Raw genomic sequence first — 21,642 nt, forward strand, 5'->3', positions numbered from 1 at the left:
CCCTCTTGCATCTCCCTCCCTCCCACCCCTCTAGGTGGTCACAGAGCACAGAGCTGATCTCCCTGTGCTATGCGGTTGCTTCCCACTAGCTATCTATTTTACGTTTGGTAGTGTATATATGTCCACGCCACTCTCTCACTTTGGAAGCACAGTCTTAATCACTGGACCGCCAGGGAAGTCCCTGGATTTTGAATTTTGATCTTTTCCTAGGTTAGTGGTTTGCAGTACAATACTCTCTTGTGATGCTGGGCAGCGCAGCGAGCCGCAGCTCCCAGTGAGCCACTTAATCAGGAGGATAAACAGCCATTACAACCGTTCTGTTCTCTGCTTCCAGTACTCAATAAATTACATGAGATATTCAACACTTTGTTATAAAAGTCTTTGTGATAGATGATTTTGCCCAACTGTAGGCTAATATAAGTGTTCTGAGCATGTTTAAGGTAGGCTAGACTAAGCTATGACGTTCAGTAGGTTACGTGTAGTAAATGCACTTCGACTTAATATTTTCAATTTAGGAAGGGTTTATCAGGACGTAACCCTACTGTAAGTCGAAGAAGATATATATATATATATACAATGGGATATTATTCAGCCATAAAAAGGAATCAAGTTCGGATACATGCTACAACATGCATAAACCTTGAAAATATCACACTATGGGAAATAAGCCAGAAGCAGAACAAATACTGTATGATTCCATTTATATGAAATATCTAGTAAAGGTAAATCGGCAAACTTATAGAGACAGAAAGTAGGTTAGAGGTTACCAGGGGCTGGGGGGTGCGGGGGGGAAATGGGGAGTGGGATGTTATTGCTTAATAAGTTGTAAAAAATTTTTCTAAAATAGAACTGGAGGATATAAAATGGCGAGTCTCATCCATGTGCCCTCAGGAAGACAAAACTGAACTAAGAGGCTGATTTCCCATAAATGCCTGATTCATAGAAACAAAATTTTCTCAGATGATGGGGGGGTTGATCAGAGGTTGTCTCATATCAAACTTGGTAAGTTTTGCCAGAAGCATGAATAAGAGATGGCCCAGGTTGGGTTAGTCTCACAAAGTGGGCTGAACTGAGCTTTGTTTGTGTGACTAGACTGATTCTGTCTGCTCAGGAAGTTTTCAAGGCTGGTCTCTGTTTGTTTTTGATTTTAACTGACTCAAACTGAACTCTCCCCTCTTTACATTCCCTGACCATAAATACAACCTACCCCAAACTTTCACCAGACTCACCTGTAGCTTGCTACAGTTTGCTTGCCCCAAATTGCAATTCCTCTGCTATTCCTGAATAAATTCATCTTTTCCAGCTTGCCTCAAGTTTACCTCTTTATTTAGGTCAACAGAGAACAGAGTTTCTGTTTGGGGTGATGAGAAATTTCGGAAATAGTGGTAATGGTTGTACAACATCGTGAATATAATTACTGTCACTGAATTGTGCACTAAAAAATGGTTAAAATGGCAAATTTTGTGTTATATATATTTTACTACAATAAAAAGTTAAACAAATAATCACATAAATTTGGCCAAGCAATATTAGTTCCATAAAGTAGAAGGATGATTCAGGGCCTATGACATGAATTACATTTTCTTTTTAATGACAAAGGAACATGTGGCCATAGCAGTAGCAAGTCAAGACATAAGTAAAGCACTCATTACTACTAGCAGATATGTTCTGATTTGACTTTAAGATAAAATGACTAAACTGGCTTTTATAAATATCTCTTTCTTCAGTAATCTATAATAAAATTAGTGACAATAAACCAAGTTCCTAATCCAAGAGATACTGACAGTCGCCATTTAACGACCAACCACTTGCTTATTTTAAAGGCTTGGAAAGCATTAAGGGCTAAATATGGAAAAGACTCTGAGCTGCACTCTCCTCAGAGAGTAAATCTTGGGCTTCCCTGGTGGCGCAGTGGTTAAGAATCTGCCTGCCAATGCAGGGGACACGGGTTCAAGCCCTGGTCTGGGAAGATCCCACATGCCACGGAGCAGCTAAGTCCGTGCGCCACAACTACTGAGCCTGTGCTCTAGAGCCCGTGAACCACAACTACTGAGCCCACGTGCCACAACTACTGAAACCCGCACGCCTAGAGCCCATGCTCCTCAACAAGAGAAACCACCGTAATGAGAAGCCCACACACTGCAACGAAGAGTAGCCCCCACTCGCCGCAACTAGAGAAAGCCCACACGCAGCAACAAAGACCCAATGCTGCCAAAAATAAATGAATAAATAAATAAATTTTTAAAAAAAGAGTAAATCTCTTGAGATACTGAGGATTACATCTGGATTCCTTGAATGTGTTTAAGGAATAAAAATAATTTTAGACTGGGGGGGTCTATGAACAATGGGAAAAAAATTACATCCTCATTTTCACTAACCTCTAATTGAAGTTTAGTATTTTCTCCAAATATGATGTAGGCAACAAATTACATAAAAGTACCAGTGATTTTGTCAACAACAAATATCTGATATTTTCCTATCACATTATAGTTGTTGCATATATCTCATAATATCTTTTAGGTTCCACACTACTTTGAAATTATGGTAGTTATTAGAGGGGCTGCTAGCTTTAAGCAGGTTTAAAGACTGCCAAAGAGGTCCAAGATATAAAAAAGATAAAAAATTACTATTTGAAACAAAATTCAAATAACATTTTCCATGGTGTTTCTAAATATAAAATATATAAATATAATTAAATTAAACACTTTAAGCATCCCAGACAGAAAGAACCAATCAGAATACTAAACAAATTCTGATTTCTGATGTATATAGTCTATATTATAGTGGAAGAAATAAGGTAAAAACCTGATTCCTACAACTAAAGTTTTAAATGCTATGTGAGCATTTAATGATATATTTTTAGAAGATTTTCTTCATCTTAATTTGGTTTTAAAAAAGAGAAATTCCAAATTTTTAAAAGATATTTTCCCCAACATACTAGGAAAGTGAATTCCCAGTTTTTAATTTAAACTAGTTTTATTTCCTATCTAAATAAAGAATATGGGTTGTTCTTGAACATAAGACAAAAGTAGGACTAACAGTTCTATAGCATGTTAATGTATTAGATGGCTCTCTCTCTCCGCCCCCTCATGTAGGGGGAAAATTGGGCCCTATCATTATAGAGAAACAGGTACATAATAACATGAAAGGAAGAGTACAGAAAGAATCATATAATTTCAGAACCAGAAGAAACTTGGTCATCATCTAGATCTACTCTAGTGATTCCAAAGGCAAAGTTGCAGAAGAGTTATCAGCATCATCTATTCTTCTCCCTAAAACTATATCCTTCTCAAGATTCTGATTCCCAGATACTGTCACTAATGGGAATGGCTTTATCTCTCAGGTGTGCTTTCAGAACAAAGTTGAGAACCTTGGATTTTAACATCTAAAGTTGAGAAGAATGCTTGGGTTAATGAGTGACCAAAGACATATCACACTACTGACAAAAGAGAAAGGTTGGAGATACAGTCTTTATGTTTGAGAACCTATGTTCGTGTTTCTCAATACTCTGTAATTCTAATTTTTCTTGCTCTAAAATAAAGTACAATAGCCTAAAACAAGTTATCTGGAATTGCCAGGGAATGTATCTATGAAAAAAAACAGAAAAACATCTCAGATAACTCAGACAGAATAGGTATGATTTTAGAGGGGGGTATATAAATGACTTTTTTTCTTAAAAAGAATTACCATCTTCTTTTTTTTTTTCTTTTATTAACTTTTTCAGGGCTACTATCTTTAAAAAATTTTATTTATTTATTTATTTATTTTTGGCTGCATTGGGTCTTCATCACTGCGTGAGGGCTTTTCTCCAGTTGCGGCGCGCGGGCTTCTCATTGCAGTGGCTTCTCTTGTTGAGGAGCACAGGCTCTAGGAGCGTGGGCTTCAGTAGTTGTGGCACACGGGCTCAGTAGTTGTGGCTCACGGGTTCTAGAGCGCAGGCTCAGTAGTTGTGGCGCATGGGCTTAGTTACTCTGCGGCATGTGGGATCTTCCCGGACCAGGGCTCGAACCCATGTCCCCCTGCATTGGCAGGCAGATTCTTAACCACTGCGCCACCAGGGAAGCCCAGAATTACCACCTTCTTTACTATATATTTCCTTGCCTTCTGAGCTGTGCATACATGATGTATGTGCATTTTCTAGTCAAGCCAGGACTCTTCCTTGAACACCCTCCTATACAGTCAGTCCTCTGTTTCCGGGGGTGTGGAACCCATGGATTTGGAGGGCCTACCGTACTATGCCATTTTATATAAGGGATTTGAGCATCTGCGGATTTTGGTATTCAAGGGTGCGGGGGGACGTCCTGGAACCAAACCCACCTGGATTCCAAGGGGCGACTATATTTGAGATGAGTAGAAATAAGTCTACTGTATAGTTCCTCACAAGTTTTTTCATTTATTAATAATTAAAGGAACGCAGGGCAATCTTTACCTGATACTTATTTGGTTATATGAAGACTAACCTCAAGGACCTGCAAATAAATGCTTCATTAATACATGTAAAAGCTGAAACAAGGGCAAATTTAAGGTCATGAACCCACCAGGATGAAACTAGCCATGCCTATAAAAAAATCACAATGGGTAAATGGGTTTAAGTTGAAGGGCGTTTCTGGGCTGCAATCCAAATTGTGTATTCAGCGTGATAACAGTGCTCTGAGATGTGTCTGGGCACCTTTCTGTTGTCCTATGTCTGAACTCTCCCATTTAACATTTTTCCTGCCTGTGTCACTAATGAGCGCACACCCAAGTTTGCCTAATACTGGGAGTTGTCCTAAATATTACTCAAAAGGATACCTGTTTTAACCAAATTACTTCCTGTAATGGGAACAATGTGCCAATAATGTGACTATTTTAACCCTTTGATGGCCTTCCTAAATTAAGCCACTCCTAGGTCATAATACAACCAGATTATATACAAAAGCCTGTGATACTCTACAGGCAAAATGGTAGTTCAAATTAAAAACAGAAACATAACACCTTTTCACAACAGGTAAATGCCATCGGAAAAATGAACTGAAACTATTTCCTTGTAACAGTAATGATATGGTAGTTTTACAAAATGGGCACTTGCTCAATATATTTAGTTTATCCTGGGCAAACGGTAAAGAACAGAGATTTTATTTAATTTCTTGCCATGTGCCTTGGAGCACAGAGAGAAAAAAATGATTGTGGGTGGTATTCACTTGCAAAACTGCCTCTATAAAAAGTTTTTCTGAAAAAAAAAAAAAAAGTTTTTCTGAAGAGCCTTATTATCTTCCTTAGTTTCCCCATAGCAATAGTCTTTTTCTGAATTTCCTTTGATAATCACTTCATCTACTATTCTTGGCAGAGAATTTGAAGCAAATAAAGCTAGCCTATATCTTGCATCTAAAACTCAGTGTAAAAGGTTTAAGTCTTCATTAAAGATAGATCAGTAATTTCATTAAAATAATGCAATCAAAAGTGGAAACAGTTGCCTAAACATTTAGAAAAAGAAGTAGGCATGACCAAGGGCATATATATCAGGACAATTAGCTTATTATGCTACTGTCTATATTATCTAGACATACTACAAAAACTATTTAAAGATACCAGGACTTCCCTGGTGGTGCGGTGGTTAAGAATCCGCCTGCCAATGCAGGGGACACGGGTTTGAGCCCTGGTCCGGAAAGATCCCACATGCTGTGGAGCAACTAGGCCGGTGCACCACAACTACTAAGCCTGCGCTCTAGAGCCTGCGAGCCACAACTAGAGAAAGCCCACGTGCAGCAACGAAGAACCAACGCAACCAATAAATAAATAAATAAATAAATAAATAAATAAATAAATAAAATTTAAAAAGAAAGAAAGATACCAAATACCTGAAATCACTAGTCTTACCACATTTCTAATTTTCTGGACTCCAACTTTAAAAAAACCAAAGCAGCATCTTAAGAAGCCATTGTGACTCGGAATTAGGCAAAGATGATTAAAGATGGAACCAAATACAATTACTCTAACATTCACATTTATTAGATTCTGCCTCTCTATTATGAGTAGGTTTTAATTTTGGTGGGAAACTTAAGAGGGAAAACAAGTTGAAATAAGGTAAAATCGGAAAAGCTTATCCTCCTTACATAGATTTTGAACTGACTGCAATGAAACTAGACAGACCTAAGAAAATTCACATGTGAGTAACTGGGTTTAAGTAAATAGATGGGTGAAGAAAATCAGGCAATTTTAGGCAAAGTAATTAAGCAATAAGATGGAAATGTAAAGCACTGCATACAAAAAGTTATTAAATCATTAGTTATTTATGCTTCAAGCCTACCCCATAAAGGGAAGTCGAAAGATCCTTATTTGAACTTTTAATATAATAGGAATATAATTTTTAAAAGGTATTTAGACGTATCTGTCAAAAAAAGATAGTTTCTGGGCTTCCCTGGTGGCGCAGTGGTTGAGAATCTGCCTGCCAATGCAGGGGACACGGGTTCGAGCCCTGGTCTGGGAAGATCCCACATGCCGTGGAGAGACTAGGCCCGTGAGCCACAATTGCTGAGCCTGCGCGTCTGGAGCCTGTGCTCCGCAACAAGAGAGGCCGCGATAGTGAGAGGCCCGCGCACCGCGATGAAGAGTAGCCCCCACTTGCCGCAACCAGAGGAAGCCCTCATACAGAAACGAAGACCCAACACAGCCATAAATAAATAAATAAATAAATTTTTAAAAATAAATAAATAAAATTAAAACAAAAAAGATAGTTTCTGCTGGGATTTATAGTTTAGTCCAAACTATCTGCCATGTAAATGATTTGTGTAGACAGCTACCCAAGGAGAGAATAAGCAGGGGTAGCAGCACTGAACCATGGACTGTACTTCATGTATGGTGCATATTCCTTATTATTAATAGGGGTTTGGGAAGAAAATGATTTGGAGCAGGAATGTTAAGTAAATTTGGCAAATCTATTTAATAGTCAAGTAGATTTCTATAATGTTTAATTTCTCAGACCCTCCAATATGCTAATGGCTACCTAACTAATCTCCAAAGAAGAATATAATATTCAGCATTCCTAAATATATCAGAAGAGATACCTTGCTTTTCACCAAACATCTTGTGTAATTAGTGTTCTATGGTATACACTTTGGGAAATGTTCAACTAATTCACATCAATATACTAAGGTTAAAAGAGAACTCCCTGAACCATCACTTCCATTTACTCATTCATTCACTCTGTAATACTCCCATTAAATCAGTATTTTCCAGATTTGCCTAGTCAAAAGAATCATCTAGAATATTTGTTAAACTACAAATCCCTGGGTCACATAACTAACCCTAACGACTTGATCTCATGGGAGGAGGCTGAGATTCTGCAGATTTATGAAGGGCCCCAGATGACTATTATAAAGTTTCATTCAACCATCCATCAGTTCAAATATTTGAGTGATTAATAAGTCCCAGGCATTGTTCTATGTGCTAGGGATAGAGCAGTAAGTAAAAAAAGACAAATGTCCTATTCTCACACAGATATGGGAAGATAAAGTATAAAAGAAAATTAAAATGAACTTATTTACAAAACAGAAATAGAGTCACAGATGTAGAAAACAAACTTACGGTTACCAAGGGGGAAAGCGGGGGAGGGATAAATTGGGGGCTTGGGATTGACATATACACACTACTATATATAAAATAAATAACTAATAAGAACCTACTGTATAGCACAGGTAACTCTACTCAATACTCTGCAATGACCTATATGGGAAAAGAATCCAAAAAAGAGTGGGTATATGTATATGTATAACTGATTCAATTTGCTGTACACCTGCAACTAACAACATTTCAATCAACTATACTCCAATAAAAGTTAATTTTAAAAAAAGAATAAAAGAAAATTAATAATCAAGATTCTTTTCTTTATAACACTAATCCAAAATCAAGGAGAGTGAATGGAGAGGCTATTTTGTTTACTTATTTTTTTCTTTTTGGAGAGGCTATTTTGGATTGGGTACACAGGGAACATCTTTCTGAGGAGGTAACCTTTAAGATGAGACTGGTATGTAAAGGAGACAAACATGTGAGGATCTGGACAAAGACTGATCAGGGCATAAGAGTAGCTACACAAAGGCCCTAGAATGGGAATAAGCTTGGCGTGTTTGGGAAACATTAACGTGGCTAAAACACAGTGAGTAGGAAAGCGATTTTAAAAAAAAGAAAGAAAGAAAGGTTAGCAAATTAGGTAGCAGATACATCTTGCAGTATTGCAGACCATGGTAAAGAGTGTGAAGTTTACCCTAAAAATGATATGAAATAGTTGGAAGGTTTTCAATAGCAGCATGATAGGTCTGATTAACCTTTCAGAAGATGGAGACTGTTGGCTGAAGAGTGGATTGTGGAGGGAGCAAGAGCAGACATGGGGGAAACAAACAGCAGTCTACTGCAGAAATCTTAGAAAGATATGATCATGACTGTAGTGAAGGTGGTGAAAGCTGAGAGGTTGATGATATCTTCTGGAACGAGAGCTCATGAGTTAGTTTTCGAAGCTAATGTCCATTTTACTTTAAAATTTGTAGTTCTTTTCATATTTTTACTCAGTAAATATTTTTTGAGCACCTTCTACATGTGAAACACTGTTCTAATTACTAGAAATGCAGTAACAATATCCCTGCCATCAAAGAGCTTACATGTTAGTGGGGAAGAGACAAACAATAAACAAACAACATACGTGTTAAGAGTAATAAGAGTGGGCTTCCCTGGTGGCGCAGTGGTTAAGAATCCGCCTGCCAATGCAGGGGACACCGGTTCGAGCCCTGGTCTGGGAAGATCCCACATGCCGCGGAGCAACTGGGCCCGTGAGCCACAACTACTGAGCCTGCGCGTCTGGAGCCTGTGCTCCGCAACAAGAGAGGCCGCGACAGTGAGAGGCCCGCGCACCGCGATGAAGAGTGGCCCCCGCTCGCCGCAACTAGAGAAAGCCCTCGCACAGAAATGAAGACCCAACACAGCCATAAATAAATAAATAAATAAATTTAAAAAAAAAAAAAAAAAGAGTAATAAGAGTTATAAAACAAAAAAGAAAAGCAGAGTAAGAAGACAGAGGATTAGTGGGGGCATGGTTTGTGTGCCTATTTATAGTTTAGACACCGAATCTAAAAAAGGTCTCTCAGCTAATGTGATAATTTGACCAGAAACTTGAAGTGAGGCCTCTAGCCATACAAATACCTGTAGGAAGAACATTGCGGGCAGAGGGAACAGTTAGTGCAAAGACCCTGAAGCAGGTACATGTTGGCCTGTTCAATAAACAGCAAGGAAGCGAAGTTACCAAACAGATGAGCAAGGTAAAAGTGAGAAGATGTGGGATAAGAGATGAATGTGTGTGTTGGCGGAGGGGCACAGATCATATGGGGCCTTGTAGGACATAGTAGGGACTTACCATTTTCCTTTGAGTGAGCTAAAAAGCCACTGGAAGGTTTTGATTTATGTTTTAACGTGACCACTCTAGCTGCTGTCTGGAGAATAGATTGCAGGAGGCAAGTGAGGAGGTAGAAAATAGTCAGAAGGCTTTCACAATGGTCCCAGAAAAGATAATGGTAGTGTGGATCAGCTCGGTGGTAGTGGAGGTGCTGAGAAGTGATTAGATGCTGGGTATGTTTCAGTGGAAGGATTCACAAGATTAGTATGCTGATGGACTGGATATGGGGTAGAGGAGAAAGATAGGAGTCAAAGTTTTTTCCAAAGCAATTAGATGAACAGAGATGCCATTTTCTGAGCTGTGGAAGACTGGGAGAAGAGCAGTGCTGGTGATGAGTAATGCAGGTGGTGAAAAGAGGCCCTCTGTGATAGCTGTGCAGCTGTCCCGGAGAAAACACGAGGCATAAAGAAAAGACAACACAGGATTTGGAAGCAGATAAAGCTCAGGTGAGATCCCAGCTCTACCACATGTTATTCACGTAACTCTGGGAAAATGATATAATTTCTTAGCCTTAATTTACTATCTATGCAACAGGAATAAAACTACACCACCGAAAATTACTGTGAGGATTAGAGACGGTAGATACACATTAAATTTTAATTATAAAGATAACTGAGATGAGCCATGGAATGAGCCTCAAGAGAAATAATAAAAATTGCAGTGCTGCAAATAATCACGGTAAAAATTAGAATTTAGGTAGCTGGAGATATTTCTTGGAACTTTAAACATTCTGCAATTGTACAATAGTACTGAGGAAAATATAGAAGTAATGTGGGTGAACCCTTGGGTTCACTGGCTTAAAATTGTATAGGCACATGGTATTAATAGTTTGATTCACCCAACTTATTTCAAAATTTGATACATTTATAGTTTGGACTAAATATGCATTAACACATGATTTGAGATTTTTAGATAAGATAATTACAATAGTAATTACCCAAGAGTGCCTGTACTACATTCCCCATTCAAGTTTATTAATGACTTCAACTCAAACAAACAATAATAATTTAATTCAGTAAGTTTTAAAGACACCTAAAACTGTTAGATACTGTGAGGAATAAAAGAATGAGTATATTTCCTGACATTAAGACGCTCCTAATCTGGTGGAAGAGTCAAATTCAATATAAAAAACTATGAAAGAGGGACTTCCCTGGTGGCACAGTAGTTAAGAATCCGCCTGCCAATGCAGGGTACACGGGTTCGACCCCTGGTCCGGGAAGATCCCACATGCCGCAGAGCAACTAAGCCTGTGCACCACAACTACTGAGCCTGCACTCAAGAGCCTCTGAGCCACAACTACTGAGCCCTCATGCCATAACTACTGAAGCCTGCGCACCTAGAGTCTACGCTCCTTAACAAGAGAAGCCACTGCAATGAGAAGCCTGCGTATGGCAACGAAGAGTAGCCCCCACTCGTCGCAACTAGAGAAGGCCCGTGCGCAGCAACAAAGACCCAACACAGCCAAAAATAAATAAATAAACAAATTAAATTTAAAAACTATAAAAGAACCCCTCCCCCACTCTGGGCATGAGAAAGTAAAGCGAAGCCCATGCAGTTATGGACGGAGTCAGGGCTGAAAGGGTAGAGATATTAGGAAGAGATAAAGATCACCTACCTAGGATGGTAAATATGGTTCCATTTTTACTATTTGAAAAAGTTTAGTAACCACACTATTTCACTTTTGTTATTTTTATATTTTGATTACTTCTGTAAGAATACAAGCATTCATAAATATTTATCATAATTTTACACTAAAAGTTTATTAAAATCATTTGTTCTAAACATCTTGGTAGGTTTTTATAACTGTGATTTTAGATTATCAGGATGTGATTCCACCTTCTCCCTACACCCCTACCATTAACCCTGTTACCTGGGAGTTGAAGCAGTTTATCAAATAGAATTTTCTTATGTCTGTTCTAGAATATCTGTAACATCTCTTCAAAACTCAATGATCTCTTTTTTAACAGGCTCAGAGCCTCTGCTTGGCAACAGTATCTAGCAAGATTAAAATCATTTATATTACATCTATTTTTAGTTTGTATTTTATTTATAGAGTGGCAAGCACTGCTGGTATTTCATTTGGTGATGAAGTTTCTTATATAAAGGAAAGCAGAAAAGCACTGACAGTGTAGGAAAAAAAAGAATGCAAAAATGATACATAAAAATGGAAAGATTATAAAGATAGTCTCTAAGTGACTCAATTTAGGGAAATTTTCCTACTATCATCATACCAAACCTGCACAGCAACCCTGTGAGGAAGAATTATTCCCATGTTCCAGAAGAAACTAGCTCAGAAAACAGACATGATTTGCCCAATGTGGTAGAGCTGATAACCTGTGGTATTGCCTTTAGTGCTGCAAGGGTCCAAAGGAGAAGAGCAACATGGATTGAGGCAGTAGGAGCTTTAAGTAAAACTTTTAAAAACCTTAAAAATCATGGAGAACTCAAAATCATAGGAGAGGAATAAACACGGCACATGTCTGGGATCGTCTTGGAAGGGTTGGGTCCTATCAGGAAAAGTTTTGACATCTAAGGGAGATGAAAAACAACTAAAATTCTCTGTGTGGAAGTCTAAAAATAAAAGTGGTATTTTAGGTAAGAAAATAAGAATGCAATATGCAAATGAAATGAATGCCAGATTTATCAGAGATCAGCAGGCATGATCATTACTAAGCCACTGTAGTTTATCCATGTGCTAACACGCATCTCTAGCATGCTCTGTCTCTAGGTGGTTGTTATTACTAGTATTAGTTCAACCAATACTCTGAATGCTTACTCTATGTCAGGTGCTGTGCTAGGCACTACAGATACCAAAAGAGTAACCCTTTGTTCTCAAGAATTTGAGAAGAAATATGTAAATAATTATGAAAATAAAAATAATTGTTATAGTATAGGTACAAATACTGTGGGAATCAAAAAGGAAGGAAAACAAAATAAAGTGGTGATCAGGGATGGTGTCAAGGGGATAACTGAGCTAAATCTTGAAGGATGGGTAGTTTATCAAAAAGCAGAATGGGTGAGAGAAAATGGACAAGGGGAGACATTCTAGTCAGAGGGATTGACAATGAGGACATAGCTAATTGAGAAGTTCTGGAGATAACACAGGAAATATACACCTAATAATATACCTGTACACAATATTAGGTATATATTATACCTAATACATAATGGTATATAATGTTATATTAGTCTATAATACCATACATATAAATAAATGTATTGTCCCTAACATATAATATGTACCTAATTGATAGGAAAGGAGATTTTAAAAATTGATTTAAAAAGTGGGTAAGATAAGACGCAGAACCAGTCAGCATATATGTTTCCAACTTTTGATTCTTCCCCTTTCTCATTCATCAAATCCAGTCAATTGTGGCTTCCACACCAATCTCTTCTTTCCATTGCCCCGCCACCATTTAGAGTCTCATTCTTCACAGCCTGGACCATTAAATTAGTCAATTATTCTCCCTGCCCCCGATTCTCCTAACGTCAAACAATCCTGCATTTTCCTCCATATTAATTCTGCCTTTATCAGGTTGCTTTATTGTTTAAAATATAAACACTTTCAAAGATCTCCAAGTTAAAGTGCCAGGAGTGCCGAACCATTTTGTGAAGAGACGATCATTCTCACTTCTTGTTTATATATATCCTGACATCATGTGTGGGGTACTGATTCAAGTCCCTCCACGGAAAGGAAAGTGTTGCCTTTGCAGGCTCTGTCTCCCGCTCCTACTGTCAATTTTCAGGCCAGGAGTAGTAGTGGTAATGGTGGTGGCAGCAGAGGCTAATGGCTTAAACAGCCATAAATAGATCCCGGTTTACTTGTCTGAATCCCTTGGCTTATAGGATGAACTCCAAAAAACCTAATCCTGGCTTTCGAGTCCCTTTATAATCTAGCACTAGTTTACTCCTCTCTAACCTTATCATTTGCTGTTTCTAGTCATGAACTCCCTGCTCCACACTCTCTGGAATGCTTTGAGCCTTGATTCTAGATGCATGCATCTTTGTTTGTATCACTTTTTCATTGAAAATTTCCCTCTCTTTTGTCTCCACTTACCTGACTGCTTTATCTTTCAAAGACCCAATTCAAATGCTTCTTCTTCCTTGGCCCCACCCTGAGGTTTAATCTTTTAAAAGGTTTAATCTTCCTCTGAACTGTTGGGTATATACTGCCTTGTATTGTCTTTTAATTAACCAACCTATTAATTCAACAAATAAGTTTTGTTAAAACTCTTCTAAAATATATGGGAGTAAATCCACTGGAAGTTGAAGAGCTCATCTGAGATGAACATGATTGTGATTTTAATGCAGTCTATAACACTTGGAAGATAGCAAAAATAGTAGCAAAAAGCAGATTTAATGAAGCTCACAGTATAAAGATAAAGACAGTTTCTTAGACCAAATCCACAAACTGATTAGCCAAGAAAAGTATAAATGACAGAAGAGGGCAGTACTCACACAGTTAAAAATCACAGAAAAATCTCACCAAGAAGTGACAAAGAGGAAAAGATTGTTTGGGGATTGTTGCAAACATTCAAGAGATCATTGATACCTTACGTCCTTCTTTGGCTTTATGGATGATCCAAATTATTTTTCATGCACTGCAGACAAACCTATTTCATGTTTTCTTCATTTTACAATAAAAGATGGTTTTGGAAGAATAAGGCCTGACCACATAGACTACCTCCTTAACAAAAAGGGAAGGGAATTGACCCAAACATTCAAATTCTAAGGAGCTACGGAGCTAAGGAACTAAGGAGCTGAAGCTTTGCATTATGGGGACTAAGAGGATATGGTAAACATTTCTGATATTTTAAGAGTCTTTATTGATTTTACGTCATTGGTAAAAGGACAACTGCTTAATGCAAGCTGAATTTAACATTTTCTAGATTTTCAAACATACAGATAAATTAAAATAGAAACTACTGTACATGCTGCAATTTAAAAAGTCTGTTTCTAGTGTGTATGTATGTGAATATACACATGAACACATACATATATATGTTTTGATTATTAGTAAATGTGTAATGATCTTCTATAATTTAAAAAAATACATAAATATGGAATCTTACAGTATGTAATCTTTTATTTTGAGACTGGCTTCTTTCATTCAGCATAAAAGGCCTTGGAGATTCATGCAAGTTGTTTCATGTATCAGTACTTAGTCCCTTTATTTAAAAACATTTTATTGAGATACACTTTACATACCATGTAATTCACCCACTTAGTATTCAATTCAATGTTTCTTAATATATTCACATTGTTGTGCAACTATCACCACAATCTAATTTTACATTTTGGTTCCCCTGTCCCCTTCCAAGAATCCCTGTACCCATTAGCAGTCAATTTCCATTTCACTCCCACCTTGCCCAGTCCACAGCAACCACGAATCTACTTTTTTTGTCTCCATAAATTTGCCTATTCTGGACATTTCATATAAATGAAATCATATGTGGTCTTTTGTGACTGGCTTCTTTCATTTTGCATAACGTTCTCAAGGTTCTTCTGTATAGTAGCAACGCATCTGTACTTCATTTGTTTTTACTGGCAGATAATACCCCATTATATGGATATACCACATTTTATTTATCTATTTATCACTTAGTGGACATTTGGGTTGTTTCTATCATTGGGGCTATCATGGATAATGCTGCAATGAACATTCCTGTACTATTTCTTGTGTGGACATATATTCTCATTTTGAGTATATACCTAGAAGTGGAAATGCAAGATCATATGGTAACTCTATATTTAACTTCTTGAAGGACTGCCAAACTGTTTTCCAAAGTGGTTGCACCATTTTATGTTCCCACCATAAGTATATAAGGGTTTCAATTTTTCCACATCCTTGTCAACACTTTTTATTGTCCATCTTTTTTATCAGAACCATCCTAGTGGATGTGAAGTGGCACCTCATTGTGGTTTTGATGTGCATTTCCCTGATGACTAATGTGCTTAAATGTGCTTACTGGCACTTTTTCCTCTCCTCATCTCCATTTGGAAAGCTCTTACCTCTTTTTCCTCCCACAATTTTGAGGTTTTGCTTTGACTTATTTAGTACTTTTACATTATAAATATTATTGAATTGTTCCCTGAAGTATGTCCCTTTTGATTAGAGTCCTTACTTAGCATTTATATAACATTCCCAAAGAGTCTGTCATTTTCCACTTTTTCTATCCCTTTCATTTTTATTTGGTTAAAAACTTTTCTTAAATATTCTCAGAGAGGTTAAGCGGGTAATACACTCTCTAAAGTTACATTTATGACATAGTTCCCCCTTGTAGAGGGGATGATATCTTCACTGGAAATACGTATTTCTGATTATAGCCTTTTTCTCTTGGTAATCTGTGGATACTCTTCCACTGCCTCCTAATTCCCAGTGTTGTGGATTAGAATTCTGATGTGAGCCTTATACTTTATAGGTATATAAATGTTCTGTCTGGAAGCCTCCAAAATGAATCCCTGGAGTTCAAAAACTTTACCAGGATAAGTCTAGGTGGGTTTTTTTCAACACTGATCTTTCCTGGAACATCAATCTGCATAATGAACTCTTTCTTTATCTCAGGAAAAATTTTTTTATTTATTTCATTACTGCTTCTCTTCCATTTGTTCCTTTTTCTGTAAATTATATTAGCCACATTAGGTGTCCTGAATCTATTCTCCAAGTCTCTTACTTTTTTTTTTTTTTTAAATTATTAGCACCTTTTTAAATTATTATTTATTTATTTATTTATTTGGCTGTGTTGGGTCTTCGTTTCTGTGCGAGGGCTTTCTCTAGCTGCGGCAAGCAGGGGCCACTCTTCATCGCGGTGCGCGGGCCTCTCACTATCGTGGCCTCTCTTGTTGCGGAGCACAGGCTCCAGACGCGCAGGCTCAGCAGTTGTGGCTCACGGGCCCAGTTGCTCCGCGGCATGTGGGATCCTCCCAGACCAGGGCTCAAACCCGTGTCCCCTGCATTAGCAGGCAGATTCTCAACCACTGTGCCACCAGGGAAGCCCAAAGTCTCTTACTTTTTTTCAATCTATTTGTATTTTTGGCTCTGGGCTTTGACTCTTCCAGGCCATTAAATGATCATATTCATTCCTTTATTCGATAATTATGTACTGGGTGCTTACCATGTGAAAGACTGTGTTCTAGACATTGGGCATTGACAAAAGATCAGCAGGTATACAAGAGAAAATATTCCTGCTCTTATTGTGCTTACATTTTAGTGGAGTTTTTTTTTTTTTAAAGTGTATGTGCATGGATTGAAAGTCAGGTGGTAATAAGTATTTAGATGGGAAATCATATTTTTGCTCCATAATTTTTTTTTTGTACTTCACTTGAACCTCCTTAAGCGCTCCTATTGTTTATTATTTTCATATTCAAGTTACTGTCTCCTCTGGCATTTCTATTTAGTTGGTCTACTGCATTGTTTAAGTGCTTTTTCTCTTTCTGGTTGCCTGGCTTCCCCAGATGAGTACTTTTTCTTTGTTACTTCAGAGGGGCTTAGGTTTCATTGTTGGAGGACCACAGGTAGGAGCAGTCTCAAGAGAACAGAAAGACAAAGCAGCCTCTACGCCTGTAGATGGGCAGGGCAGCAGGCCAGCTGCCAGCCCTGTGGAGGCCCAGGAGGAAGGCTCCCGGCTCTCAGGTCTCCTTACATCTCCCATCCTCAGGGATAGGGAGATAGCAGTCCCTGCCTCTTTCCCTTTCTCCCCACTAGGGGAGTCCATGGATCTCTACCAAGCCAAGCTCTTTTCTGGATCTGCCATTCTTATCCTCACCCTGAGGATCTTCCAGCCCTTGAGGAACAAGTCCTGGGTCAGCTCTCCCTGATAGAGCTCACACAGAGCTCAGGCCTCACTTGCACCTAACTGTTCATCAGGTCCAGGGGTCATCTGGCTCAAGAGTGGCAGATACAGGCTGGAATTAGTAACAGAAGGATAGGGAGATTTCACCTTCCCAGAACCCTCTCTGAAAAGTAAGTCCTGGTTACAGACTAACCCTAAAAACATTCAAATCTTGGCAAAGAAGTCAACACTTTAAAAAGCCTCTGCGAGGTCCAGAGGGTTGTATCATGTTCAGCTACTGCCCTAAATGTTAAACTCTGAGAAATAAGGAAGACCTTAATGTTAGTTGGATTTAAAGGATATTGACTAGATGGATGAATCTCAGTTATGTTTTATAAAAGCAGTCAGACAAAAGAAAGTACATACTGTATGATTCCATTCACATAAAATTATGGAAAATGAAAACTAATGTACTATAGTGACAGAAAGCAGATCAGTGGTTGCCTGGGGGCCAGGGAATTAGGTGAGTGGGTTATAAAAGGGTAAGAAGAAACTTTTGCAGGTGATGAAAACGTTATCTTGACTATGATAATTGTTACAGGAGTGTTACGTTAAAACTCATCAAACTGTACACTTTAAATATGTGCAGTTTATTTTATGTCAATTATACCTCAATAAAACTTTAAAAGAAGTGTTTTTTTTGTTTGATTTTTGGGGTTTTTTTGGCCGCGCCCTGTGGTTTGCAGAATCTTAGTTCCCCAACCAGGGATCGAACCCGTGTTCCCTGTGGTGGAAGCGCACAGTCCTAACCACTGGACCACCAGGGAATTCCCAAAAGAAGTAATGACTGGTAAAAACATTTGTAATTTATATCACTAAGGGTTGATATCCCTAAATATAAAGAAAATCTAAAAATAAGGAAAAACACTAACAGGTAAGAGAAATGAACAGAAAGTTACTGAGCTTTTGAGAGTTTGAAATTTTCCATAATAAAAAATACATATAATTTTCAAAAAAATATTAAAACACTGTCCCTCACCCTCGTACAATACACAATACAACTGAAGAGATACCAATATACTTACAAAGCTATCGCATGTTTGGAGCACAATGCAACATATATTTGAGTGGTGATGAATACTGAATGATGAAATGATCAAAGCTGGGGTAGAGGATCAGGCAAGTCATCCTGGAGGAAATGAGTATGAGCCTAGTCTTGAGGTAATGTGGGTTTGTGTAATTTTTTAATGGCAGACAGGGAGTAGAAAGCAGAAGAGAGTTCATATGAAGAAAAATATATGGACAAAGGCAATGTGGTGGTGGAAAGATGAAGATAGCTTCTGAAAAGGACTCGGTTCACCATTTCTCATACAACCATGGAAATCTCTTGTCACAAAAAGGTTGTATGATGCAGTGTAAAGAACACACAGGAAAGGAAATGAGATCCAGTTCAGTGTATGAGGGTTTGGAATGGATCAAAATCATTTATGTTATTTATGTACCACATTCAATCTTTGCCATGTCTATGCTCTATCTATATTAGTATTTTTCTTTAAACAGACTTGTGTTTTTACCTAGATTCATTCTAAGTAATAAGATCCATGAAATGAAATATTACAATTTTTTCTAATACACTAAAATAAACACATCTTTCATGCCTTTAGCAGCATATTTATTCTTAAAGTTATATTAAAATTTAATTCTTTCACTTACTCCATATGCTCATTTTTCTCCCTGCCAATAACCCTTAGTTTTTAAGGTTCCTATTCCCCTCTCACTGATAAGGTGCATCTCCCTTGAAAGTGGAGGAGTGGAGGGCTACTAAAAGACTGTCAGATTGAGCCAGGTTCCTTACCTGTTCATATCTCTCAATTTTTAGCATCGTTTGAAAGAATATCCTACATTTGGAAATATTCTACACCAAATAAAAAAGCAATCCAGGGCTTCCCTGGTGGCGCAGTGGTTGAGAATCTGCCTGCCAATGCAGGGGGCACGTGTTCGAGCCCTGGTCTGGGAAGATCCCACATGCCGAGGAGCAGCTGGGCCCGTGAGCCACAACTACTGAGCCTGCGCGTCTGGAGCCTGTGCTCCGCAACAAGAGAGGCCGCGATAATGAGAGGCCTTCACACCGCGATGAAGAGTGGCCCCCGCTTGCCACAACTGGAGAAAGCCCTTGCATAGAAACGAAGACCCAACACAGCCATAAATAAATAAATAAAAATTAAAAAAACTTAAAAAAAAAAACAATTAGGAATTTCTTAAAAAAAAAAAAATAAAGCAATCCAACACATGAAACTTAGAAGCAACAACTTTCAATTAATTTTGAAAAATCCACGAAGACAAAAGAAATAGAACCTAAGAAGCATTAGTAACTACTGAGAAAATAGAGCAGCCTACTTCAGAAAACATAACATGTTTAAATGTGTGTTTGAAGTAGAGAGACAGTGTGGTGTGATGAAAAGAAAAACAGTTTTAAGGTCACAGAGACCTTACTTTGAATTCCACATTTACCACTTAAATAAACTACTTAAATTTCTCGGCACTTCACTTTCCTCATCTCTAAAATGGTGATAATGGTTACCTGTCCTGGTTGTTGTGAGGATTAAATAAGCCAATATTTGTAAAGCATCTGGCATACAGTAGGTGTTCAACAATTATTGCTATAGTACTGATGACATTTTTTTTTTTTTTTTTTTAAATGCAGGAAGTCCTGGGGCTGGAAAATTACCCACAGCTTTTTTTTTTTTTTTTTTTTTAATGAGGATCTTGAATCAGATGCGTATGTTTGATTGATTGATTGATTGATTGATTTTGGCTGTGTTGGGTCTTCGTTTCTGTGCGAGGGCTTTCTCCAGTTGTGGCAAGCGGGGGCCACTCTTCATCGCGATGCGCGGGCCTCTCTCGTTGCGGAGCACAGGCTCCAGACGCGCAGGCTCAGCAGTTGTGGCTCACGGGCCCAGCCGCTCTGCGGCATGTGGGATCTTCCCAGGCCAGGGCTCGAACCCGTGTCCCCTGCATTAGCAGGCAGATTCTCAACCACTGCGCCACCAGGGAAGCCCCTGATGACATTTTTAATGTAAAATTGTTTCCTCTTTCAACCTGGCAAAATCAAGAGATGCTACAGTCTTTAAACTTACCAGCTTATAATCAATTTTGTAACCTATGCTGTATGTCCAAATTCAGTTGGAAATTTGAAAACCTTTTGAGTATTTTACAATATGCAAAAATTACACTCAATAAGTTTTTATAATCCTAAACTAAATGTTGCTTTGAGTATAGAATATAAAAATATTAAGCAATATGTATGTATATATATTTTGGAGAAATTTTATCTTTATCAATTTAAACCAGTTCTACTCTGGTATATTTCCTTTTTCTTTTTTTTTTTTTGCCACACCACCCTCCATGTGGGATCTTAGTTCCCTGACCAGGGATGGAAACCACGCCCCTTGCATTGGAAGTGTGAAGTCTTAACCAGTGGACTGCCAGGGAAGTCCCTGGTATATTTCCTGTGGGGCAAATCATGGAGCCTATTTTTTTTTTTTAATAAATAAAATAAATAAATTTATTTAAAAAAAAAAAGAATACAAACATACTTTTATTTTCTCCCATTCTTTAAAAAAACAAAACAAAAACCTCTTGTCTTCCACTGGACAAATTGGGAACAATCTGAACATTGAAAATAATCATTATCCTAACTAATTGTAATACAAAACATAAATAAAAACCTTAAGCCCATAATGATACTCAAAAACAAGGAAGAATTAAAACAAAACAAAAAACCTCCTTGGTCACTACTGTGGCACCTACTCCATAACTATTTACTCTGAAAATACAGGAAAATAATTAAGGTTTATCCAGCCTGATTAAGATGAACTTCCGCTCAAAAGCATGGAGTGTTAATCACTGGGCCGCCAGGGAAATCCCTGGTATATTTTCTATGCGGCAAAAGTAGCTGAGTACACAGAGGGTCAGTATGTTAAGCAAGAAAAATCTGGGGAGCGAGAGATTCTAAAAAAATCGGTGATAAATTGTGAACCACTTTATTGTACACCTGTAACTTATGTAATATTGTACATCAACTATACTTCAACCGAAATACTCTAAATAAACAAAAAATTGGTGACAACAGTATTGAAATGGGGAACGAAAGTGTTGTCACTTTCATTGTCTGTGCATAACATGAATATGACAAAGAAGGGTTAATGATCTAAACAAAGTTTTACGATGTACAGAACTGAAGGCAATCAGTCTCAAATTTGTATTGTATTAAGGTCTTAGATAGAGTTAAAAAAAAAAGATGGTGAAAAGAATTGGGAAGATATTTCGGGAGGTGTTAGTCTTTCTGACAATGATGGAATATTGGGGGGCGGGGCGAGAGGCAGAAAAACATGCCTCATGAAGCCGAGTTTAAGGATAAACTTTTGACCCTGAGATTTCAAAACATGCAGA

General features: G+C 37.9%; 1 protein-coding gene across 4 annotated transcripts in view; it reads right to left on the reverse strand.

Annotated features, from left to right (window-relative positions):
- The window catches only part of SLC12A6 (solute carrier family 12 member 6), an 89,007-nt gene that overhangs the window by 43,867 nt on the left and 23,498 nt on the right, over nucleotides 1-21,642 (reverse strand). The window lies entirely within an intron of this gene.

This window comes from Balaenoptera acutorostrata, chromosome 3, assembly GCF_949987535.1.
Source record: "Balaenoptera acutorostrata chromosome 3, mBalAcu1.1, whole genome shotgun sequence".
Lineage (NCBI taxonomy): Eukaryota > Metazoa > Chordata > Mammalia > Artiodactyla > Balaenopteridae > Balaenoptera > Balaenoptera acutorostrata.